The sequence below is a fragment of the Daphnia carinata genome, chromosome 8 (assembly GCF_022539665.2).
Source record: "Daphnia carinata strain CSIRO-1 chromosome 8, CSIRO_AGI_Dcar_HiC_V3, whole genome shotgun sequence".
NCBI lineage: Eukaryota > Metazoa > Arthropoda > Branchiopoda > Diplostraca > Daphniidae > Daphnia > Daphnia carinata.
The window spans coordinates 250,623-258,886 of record NC_081338.1 but is presented as its reverse complement, the minus strand read 5'-3'; the positions used below and the strand labels follow the sequence as shown (position 1 = coordinate 258,886).

Genomic DNA, 8,264 nt, shown 5'->3' with positions numbered 1-8,264 from the left:
GAGTAGGTATTCCAAGTAGGGGAGACTGGGGTGATTTGGGACACCTTTTGTTTTTGTTCCATAACTCCTTCACAAATTGCTTGATTTTATTTTTGACTGGATTTATATTTTTGCTGTACCTTTCTTTACCTCCGTGTTTTTTTTCCGAATTTTATAATAAATAATTTACGTTTTACAGATTTTTAAAGTTTTGAAAAATTTGAGGGAGGAGCCTATGGTGTTGGGTGAATTGGGACACCAGGGTGGGTGATGTGGGACACCCTAAGTTTATACTCATAAAATACATTAAAAAAATTGTAATAAATCAGTAGGATACTACTAAATATACTCTTTTTTTTAAAGAAGTAAGTTAGTTAGAAATGTAACTTTTTTACTAATTAATGCAACGCTGTTTTTGTAGCTCCGCCTTTAACTCCACCCACTACTGTTCAATTTCAGGCACATTTGCTGTCCCGATTGGCGGAGAAAAAGGCCCAGACGAAAAAGGCCCAGACGAAAAAGGCCCGCGAAAAAGGCCCAGACGAAAAAGGCCCATACGAAAAAGGCCCACTTTTTTCCAAATTCAAAAGTGGGCCTTTTTCTCCATTGGACTGGGCCTTTTTCTCCGTTTAATTTCCATGTTCCCACAAACTTTATATTTATTTTCAAAATATATTTCCAACCTCCTATTCCGTGGAAAGTGGAATGTACATAGGTTGCTGAAACCGTTACCTTCTATAAGGTTTGCCGAGATCAAACAATGTTAGCGTATGTACGTTAGTTAATCTTTGATTATTTATTCGTTAGCAATCTGATTTCGGATTACGTTAGTATTTATATATTGCTAATATCCCGTTAAATAAAGTTCATTTTTCACAATTTTTGTTTATTGAACTACTATCGGCTTTTTTTAATATAATACAAGAAATTAATGTTTTTCGCACTTAGCCTTGTTCTGTCCACCCTCTTTGATTATTCCCCCAACCCCCAGTCCATCTCCCTTATAACTTCCCTTTGTCGATACTTATGCCATAGGTAAAGACCACTGATTCGTTGTGAATAAGGAAACTGAATGAGTTCCGCGGGGCTTTTGTGGTTGCTGGGAACAAAAATATATGTTACCACGAAGACTAGTTTATTATTATTAACATTTGATAAATAATGTTTATAGGAATAATAGTACAAACTTGAACTATCGTCTGAAGCAAGGACCAAAACAAAGACTATTGTAATCCAATATTGATTCTAATACCATTTATTCTTTATACATTTTCAATTCTTTTAACAATTACAAAGAGCCCAATAAATATATTAAAATCATAACCTACTGCTATAAATGATTTTGTTCGTTCTTCGTGTCCTGTTTTCACCTTTTGTACATTTTCAAGCAGCTATTGATTACCTAATTACACATGACATACTACATTGAGATATAAGGAAGCTTTACACTTTACGTTAGCAAAGCTACTAATAATGACAAATCAATTTTCTACTACGACGGATTTTTTTTTATGAGAGTCTCTTATTAGTGAAGACACTAAACCTTTTAAATTGAATCTAAGATTTTTTTTCTTCAAATTTTCCACGATCATGGAAGGCATATCAGTGTATTTTTCTAAAAAACTATCACGACATGGCTGCACATGAAAGAACACAAGTTTAGCTGATCCATCAGTCAGTATCAGTTTTTCATGCGATAAATTTGCCTTTTTTCTTTAGTTTATTCACTTTATGTTCTTTCTTTTCAGTTTTCTTTTTCTTAATGTTGGCTTTTCTCCTTTTCTGTTGTTATTCCCTTCTCTTTTCCTTTTCTTCGATTCGTTCAGCGCAATTTTTGTTACTCTCTGATTTGATTTGATCTCGTTCATTATTCGGTTTGGCAAGCAATTCCACATAGTCTTTTACCTATTGCAATACAGAAAGGTTAAAAGTTTTCAAGATCTTACAAATATTTTTGTCAAATTGAAAGTTTACCTGAAAACCTTCAGCTATTTGCAGAGCACCATTTCGTGCCTGTTTCTCTTCAATACTTCTTGCATTTTCAACTTCAGCTTGGCCTACCAAGATTTTCATTTTTGGTTTAAGTTTTATTTTCTTTCATTTTAATCGTTGCCACTTCTGGATCTAAAGTGGTCTTATTCAGAATGGGTGAGGAATTAGATAGTTCTCCAAAGTCAAATTTGCCGGAAACTAGGCAGCCTCCACTGTTAAAAATTGGTGTTGCCAGTGTACTTGCTAGTCTTGCTTCAGGAATTTCTGTTTTAACAAACTCTGAAAGACCAGAGGTTGATGACACAGATGCTACCTTGGTGGCTCGAGCATGTTTGGGAATTCAGGACCTCTTCTTCTTACTTTTCCTTTTTAATTTCTTGTTCATTCCCTCTAACTTCCGTTTAAGTTTGATTTTCGTTGTCTTATCAGACAATTCCAGCTTTTTCCCTGAAAATCAATGGAATAAACTGGCCGGTCTTCCTTAAATGTAAATGTTAACACATACCTGTTAAGTGTGAGGTGTTCATTCGGTTTATGTTCTTTATTTTCAGTTTTCTTTTTCTTAGTGTTTGCTTTTCTCGTTTTCTGTTGTTATTCCTTTCTCTTGTCCTATTCTTCGATGCGTTCAGCCAACTTCTTTTACAATTTGATTTGATTTCATCTTGTTTCTTAATAGATTTAGCAAGCAATTCCACATTGTTTTTCACCTATTGCAATACAGAAAGGTTAAATTATTTAAAATCTTAAAAATATGTTTGTCAAATTGAAAGTTTACTTGAAAACCTTCTGCTCTTTGCAGAGCACCTTTTGACGCCTGTTTCTCTTCAATACTTCTCGCATTCAACTTCAGTGTGGCCATCCAAGATTTTCACTTTGGCTTTGAGTTTTTTTTTTTATCGTTGCCACTTTTGAATCTAAAGTGGTCTTGTTCAGAATGGGTGAGGGATAAGATAGTTCTCCTAAATCAAATTTGTTGAATACTAGGCAGCCTTCACTGTTGAAAATTTGTGTTAGCAGTGTACTTGTTGGTCTTGGTTCAGGAATACCTGTTTTGACAAACTCTGTCGGATCAGAGGTTGATGACACTGATGCTGCCTCGGTGGCTTGTGCAAGTTTGGCAATTCAGGACCACTTCTTGTTATTTTTCTTTTTTAATTTCTTCTTCTTCAATTTTTCTAACTCCTTTTAAGTTTGGTTTTCATTGTTCTATCAGACAAATCCAGCCTTTTCCCTGAAAATGGATGGAATAAGCTGGTCAGTCTTCCTTGAACGTAAAGATCAACACATACCTGTTAAGTGTGAGGTGTTAGCTGCTAGACATTCTTCTTGTTCAACACCAACCTTATTGCTATTGAGATCGTCAACTGTAGATACACTTTCAGTTGGAATGTTGGTCAATAAGCTAGCAATGAAAAACTCTTCAGGAGAGAGTTGCTTTTTAAGAGCGACGATGTCAATGGACCCTCGCGTTTTATAAGGCTCTTGATTTTTAGGGTCCTCATTTCCTACAAATTTTGTTTAGACGTCACTTTCAAGTTCTTGTTTTCTCTTTTTCTATTTACAAAAACTGCCTCTCATATTATAACCTTTAAACTTTATTATTATTTACCTTGATCTCTCAACATTATCACTGATCACTCCATAGATCAAACTATACGAAACAATAAGTCTATTGTTATTTTCTTTAGGGAACGGCATTTTGAAGCCAAATCTAGCGTCAGGACGCCACAAACAATGGCGGACGGTGGAAAGCTGTTATTAAAACTTTTAGCTAAAGCTTTATTAAATTCAACAAAATTTAGTTCCTTTGTTATTGTTCTATTATTATAATTCATTATTATTGTTATACAAAGGAACTAAATTTTGTTGAATTTGTAATAAAAGAATTAAAAATTTTAAAAATTTTATGTTAAAAACCGTCCGCCATTGTTTGTGGCGTCCTGACGCTAGATTTGACTTGAAAATGCCGTTCCCTGAAGAAAATAACAATAGACTTGTTTCGTATAGTTTGATCTATGGAGTGATCAGTGATAATGTTGAGAAATCAAGGTATATAATAATAAAGTTTAAAGGTTATAATATGAGAGGCAGTTTTTGTAAATGGAAAAAGAGAAAACAAGAACTTGAAAGTGTCGTCTAAACAAAATTAATAGGAAATGAGAACCCAAAAAATCATGATTTCTAGCTTATTGACCAACATTCCAATTGAAAGTGTATCTACAGTTGACGATCTCAATAGCAATAAGGTTGGTGTTGAACAGGAAGAATGTCTAGCAGCTAACACCTCACACTTAACAGGTATGTGTTAATGTTTACGTTTAAGGAAGACGGGCCAGCTTATTCCATCTATTTTCAGGGAAAAGGCTGGATTTGTCTGATAGAACAATGAAAACCAAACTTAAAAGGAGTTAGAAAAATTGAAGAAGAAGAAATTAAAAAAGAAAAATAACAAGAAGTGGTCCTGAATTGCCCAACTTGCACAAGCCACCGAGGCAGCATCAGTGTCATCAACCTCTGATCCCACAGAGTTTGTCAAAACAGGTATTCCTGAACCAAGACCAACAAGTACACCGCTAACACCAATTTTCAACAGCGAAGGCTGCCTAGTATTCAGCAAATTTGATTTAGGAGAACTATCTAATCCCTCACCCATTCTGAACAAGAACACTTTAGATTGAAAAGTAGCAACGATAAAAAAAAACTCAAAGCCAAAGTGAAAATCTTGGATGGCCAAGCTGAAGTTGGAATGTGAGAAGTATTGAAGAGAAACAGGCATGAAAAGATGCTTTGCAAACAGCTGAAGGTTTTCAGGTAACCTTTCAATTTGACATACATATTTGTAAGATCTTAAATAATTTTAACCTTTCTGTATTGCAATAGGTAAAAAACAATGTGGAATGGCTTGCTAAATCTATTATGAAACAAGATGAAATCAAATCAGATAGTAAAAAGAAGTTGGCTGAACGCATCGAAGAATAGGAAAAGAGAAAGGAATAACAACAGAAAACGAGAAAAGCCAACATTAAGAAAAAGAAAACTGAGAAGAAAGAACATAAACTGAATGAACGCCTCACACTTAACAGGTATGTGTTAACATTTACATTTAAGGAAGACCGGCCAGTTTATTCCATTGATTTTCAGGGGAAAAGCTGGAATTGTCTGATAAGACAACGAAAATCCAATTTAAACGGAAGTTAGAGGGAATGAAGAAGAAATTAAAAAGAAAAAGTAAGAAGAAGAGGTCCTGAATTGCCAAACATGCTCGAGCCACCAAGGCAGTATCTGTGTCATCAACCTCTGGTCTTTCAGAGTTTGTTAAAACAGAAATTCCTCAACCAAGACTAGCAAGTACACTGGCAACACCAATTTTTAACAGTGAAGGCTGCCTAGTTTCCAGCAAATGTGATTTTGGAGAACTATCTAATTCCTCACCCATTCTGAAAAAGACCACTTTATATCCAGAAGTGGCAACGATTAAAATGAAAGAAAATAAAACTTAAACCAAAAATGAATATCTTGGTAGGCCAAGCTGAAGCTGAGAATGCAAGAAGCATTGAAGAAAAACAGGCATGAAATGGTGCTCTGCAAATAGCTGAAGGTTTTCAGGTAAACTTTCAATTTGACAAAAATATTTGTAAGATCTTCAAAACTTTTAACCTTTCTGTATTGCAATAGGTAAAAGACTATGTGGAATTGCTTGCCAAATCAATTAATGAACGAGATCAAATCAGAAAGTAACATAAATTGCGCTGAACGAATCGAAGAAAAGGAAAAGAGAAAGGAATAACAACAGAAAAAGAGAAAAGCCAACATTAAGAAAAATAAAACTGAAAAGAAAGAACATAAAGTGAATAAACTAAAGAAAAAAGGCAAATTTACCGTATGAAAGACTGATACTGACTCATGGATGAGCTAAACTCTTGTTCTTTCATGTGCAGCCATGTCGTGATAGTTTTATAGAAAAATACACTGGCATGCCTTCCATGATCGTGGAAAATTTGAAAAAAAAATATCTTAGATTCATTTAAAAAGGTTTAGTGTCTTCACTAATAACAGACTCATTTAAAAAAAAAGTCCGTCATGGTAGAAAATTGATTTGTCATTATTAGTAGCTTTGTTAACGTAAAGTGTAAAGCTTCCTTATATCTCAATGTATTATGTGATGTATAATTAGGTAATCAATAGCTGCTTGAAAATGTGCAAAAGGTGAAAACAGGACACGAAGAACGAACAGAATTACTTATAGCAATAGGTTATGATTTTAATATATTTATTGGGCTCTTTGTAATTGTTAAAAGAATTGAAAATGTATAAGGAATAAATGGTATTAGAATCAATATTGAATTACATAATCTTTGTTTTGGTCCTTGCCTCAGACGATAATTTAAGTTTGTAATATTATTCCTATAAACATTATTTATCAAATGTTAATGATAATAAACTAGTCTTCGTGGTAACATATATTTTTGTTCCCAGCAACCACAAAAGCCCCGCGGAACTCATTCAGTTTCCGTATTCCCAACGAATCAGTGGTCTTTACCTATGGCATAAGTATCGACAAAAAGAAGCTATATGGGAGATGGACTGGGGGTTGGGGGAATAATGAAAGAGGGTGGACAGAACAAGGCTAAGTGCGAAAAACATTTATTTTTTGTATTATATTTAAAAAAGCGATGGTAGTTCAATAAACAAAAATTGTGAAAAATGAACTTTATTAAACGGGATATTAGCAATATATAAATACTAATATAATTCGAAATTAGATTGCAACCGAATAAATAATCAAAGATTAACTAGCGTACAAACGCTAACATTGTTTGATCTCTGCAAACCTTAAAGAAAATCACGGTTTCAGCAACCTTTGTACATTCCAAATTCCACGGAATAGGAGGTGGGAAATACAATTTTCGAAACAAACATAAAGTTTGTAAGAAAATGGAAATTGAGCGGAGAAAAAGGCCCAGTCCAATGGAGAAAAAGGCCCACTTTTGAATTTGGAAAAAAGTGGGCCTTTTTCGTATGGGCCTTTTTCGTCTGGGCCTTTTTCGCGGGCCTTTTTCGTCTGGGCCTTTTTCGTCTGGGCCTTTTTCTCCGACCTCCGCTGTCCCAACCAGCCCCAAAAAAAGTCTTTTGGTAAAAATACAATTTCCCCTCAAAATAATGGTCCTAAAATTAAGTTTTTTTTTGCAAACGATAGAGAAATGAATAGACTACCTGTTTGTATGTATAAAATATTAACTACTTGTAGTATTGTGAAGAAAAACACTAAATCGCGGCGAAAAATTTAAGGAAAAAAATACCGTTTTTTAAATTTTCTACATAACTTTTGTATTTTTTCACATATTCGTTTAAAACTTTTACCCTAAATAGGAAACACAAATACTAATAACATATATTTTTTTTTAAATTTTAAATCAATTACTTCTATTTTTCCTCTAGCTGTCCCACTTCACCCACTGTCCCGGCTCACCCCAGTCTCCCCTACTTATTTTGTAACCAGTGCTCTGGTATGTGTTTGTATCCATCTGTAGGCCAATTAGCAATGCTCCTTGTATGCCGATGTTGATAACCATCCAATTGTGCAAAATGGACTACTCATCTAACGCATAATGAAAATTAAATTTAAAAATGCCTTTTTCTGCATTCCGACGTCCACATAAAAGGTTTTAGTGGCTTTGAATGGATCTTTTGTTATGGAATTAGTTATTCCTTGTCCTTCCAAGTAGACAACTATCTTCAAAATTCCTTGTTTTTCTCTTGAACCCGAAATGTTTGAAAACAGATTTCCGTTTTCAGGCTTTTTGAAGCTTAACCCAAGCGTCTCAGATCGGCAGTAGTGCCTGCCCCTTTTCGTTCGGTTTCATATGGTGGTAAGGGCATGTTTTTCCCAATAGGTGATACCTGAGTTTTGGGCTGATCTTCTCTGTACGTTTCATTCATTTCTGAATGTGAAAGCGAATTCACTGACATCTCTAAACTATCGAGCGGATTGTCAATGATTTCTTCAGTTAGCCCTGTCGTGCTGGGTTTAAGAGGGGTGGTTTTAGATTCAGCATTTGGTCGAGGGGACGATAAAGCAGCAGGGTTTGTAGCATCGCTGCTAATTGGCCTGCTTTCCCCTTCCGAAGACAGAGTGAAGGCTGGTTGAAATAGCGTTCTTTCTGTTGTGTGAAATTGGGAATATTCGCCACTAACTGTGCTTCAGCTGAAACCTGCAATTGTTGATTTCGGTAATGGGGTTGCTGTTGTCGTCTCACGTCTTGTTGTTAGTAGATTAGGAGCACTCACATTTC

At 34.9% G+C, this 8,264-nt stretch overlaps 2 long non-coding RNA genes across 8 annotated transcripts; one reads left to right on the top strand and one right to left on the bottom strand.

The window, feature by feature from the left end:
- Positions 1–1,567: 1,567 nt before the first annotated feature.
- On the bottom strand, positions 1,568–3,792 carry LOC130688104 (uncharacterized). 4 transcript variants are annotated; one of them, XR_009000319.2, is made up of 7 exons: positions 3,581–3,792; positions 3,261–3,476; positions 2,994–3,202; positions 2,747–2,930; positions 2,477–2,678; positions 1,954–2,418; positions 1,568–1,884 (listed from the first exon to the last, which is right to left on the bottom strand). It is a non-coding gene; the product is annotated as an uncharacterized LOC130688104 (long non-coding RNA). The 4 variants fall into 4 exon arrangements; XR_009000318.2 differs by having other exon boundaries at positions 2,747–2,960; positions 3,018–3,202; XR_009000317.2 differs by having other exon boundaries at positions 2,747–2,965; positions 3,018–3,202; positions 3,581–3,791.
- Positions 3,793–3,801: 9 nt separating this feature from the next.
- LOC130688103 (uncharacterized) lies at positions 3,802–5,975 on the top strand. 4 transcript variants are annotated; one of them, XR_009000314.2, is made up of 6 exons: positions 3,802–4,020; positions 4,125–4,269; positions 4,328–4,782; positions 4,852–5,054; positions 5,113–5,577; positions 5,647–5,975. It is a non-coding gene; the product is annotated as an uncharacterized LOC130688103 (long non-coding RNA). The 4 variants fall into 4 exon arrangements; XR_009000315.2 differs by having other exon boundaries at positions 3,802–4,269; positions 4,328–4,512; positions 4,570–4,782; XR_009000313.2 differs by having other exon boundaries at positions 3,803–4,269; positions 4,328–4,512; positions 4,565–4,782.
- The last annotated feature ends 2,289 nt before the right edge of the window (positions 5,976–8,264 follow it).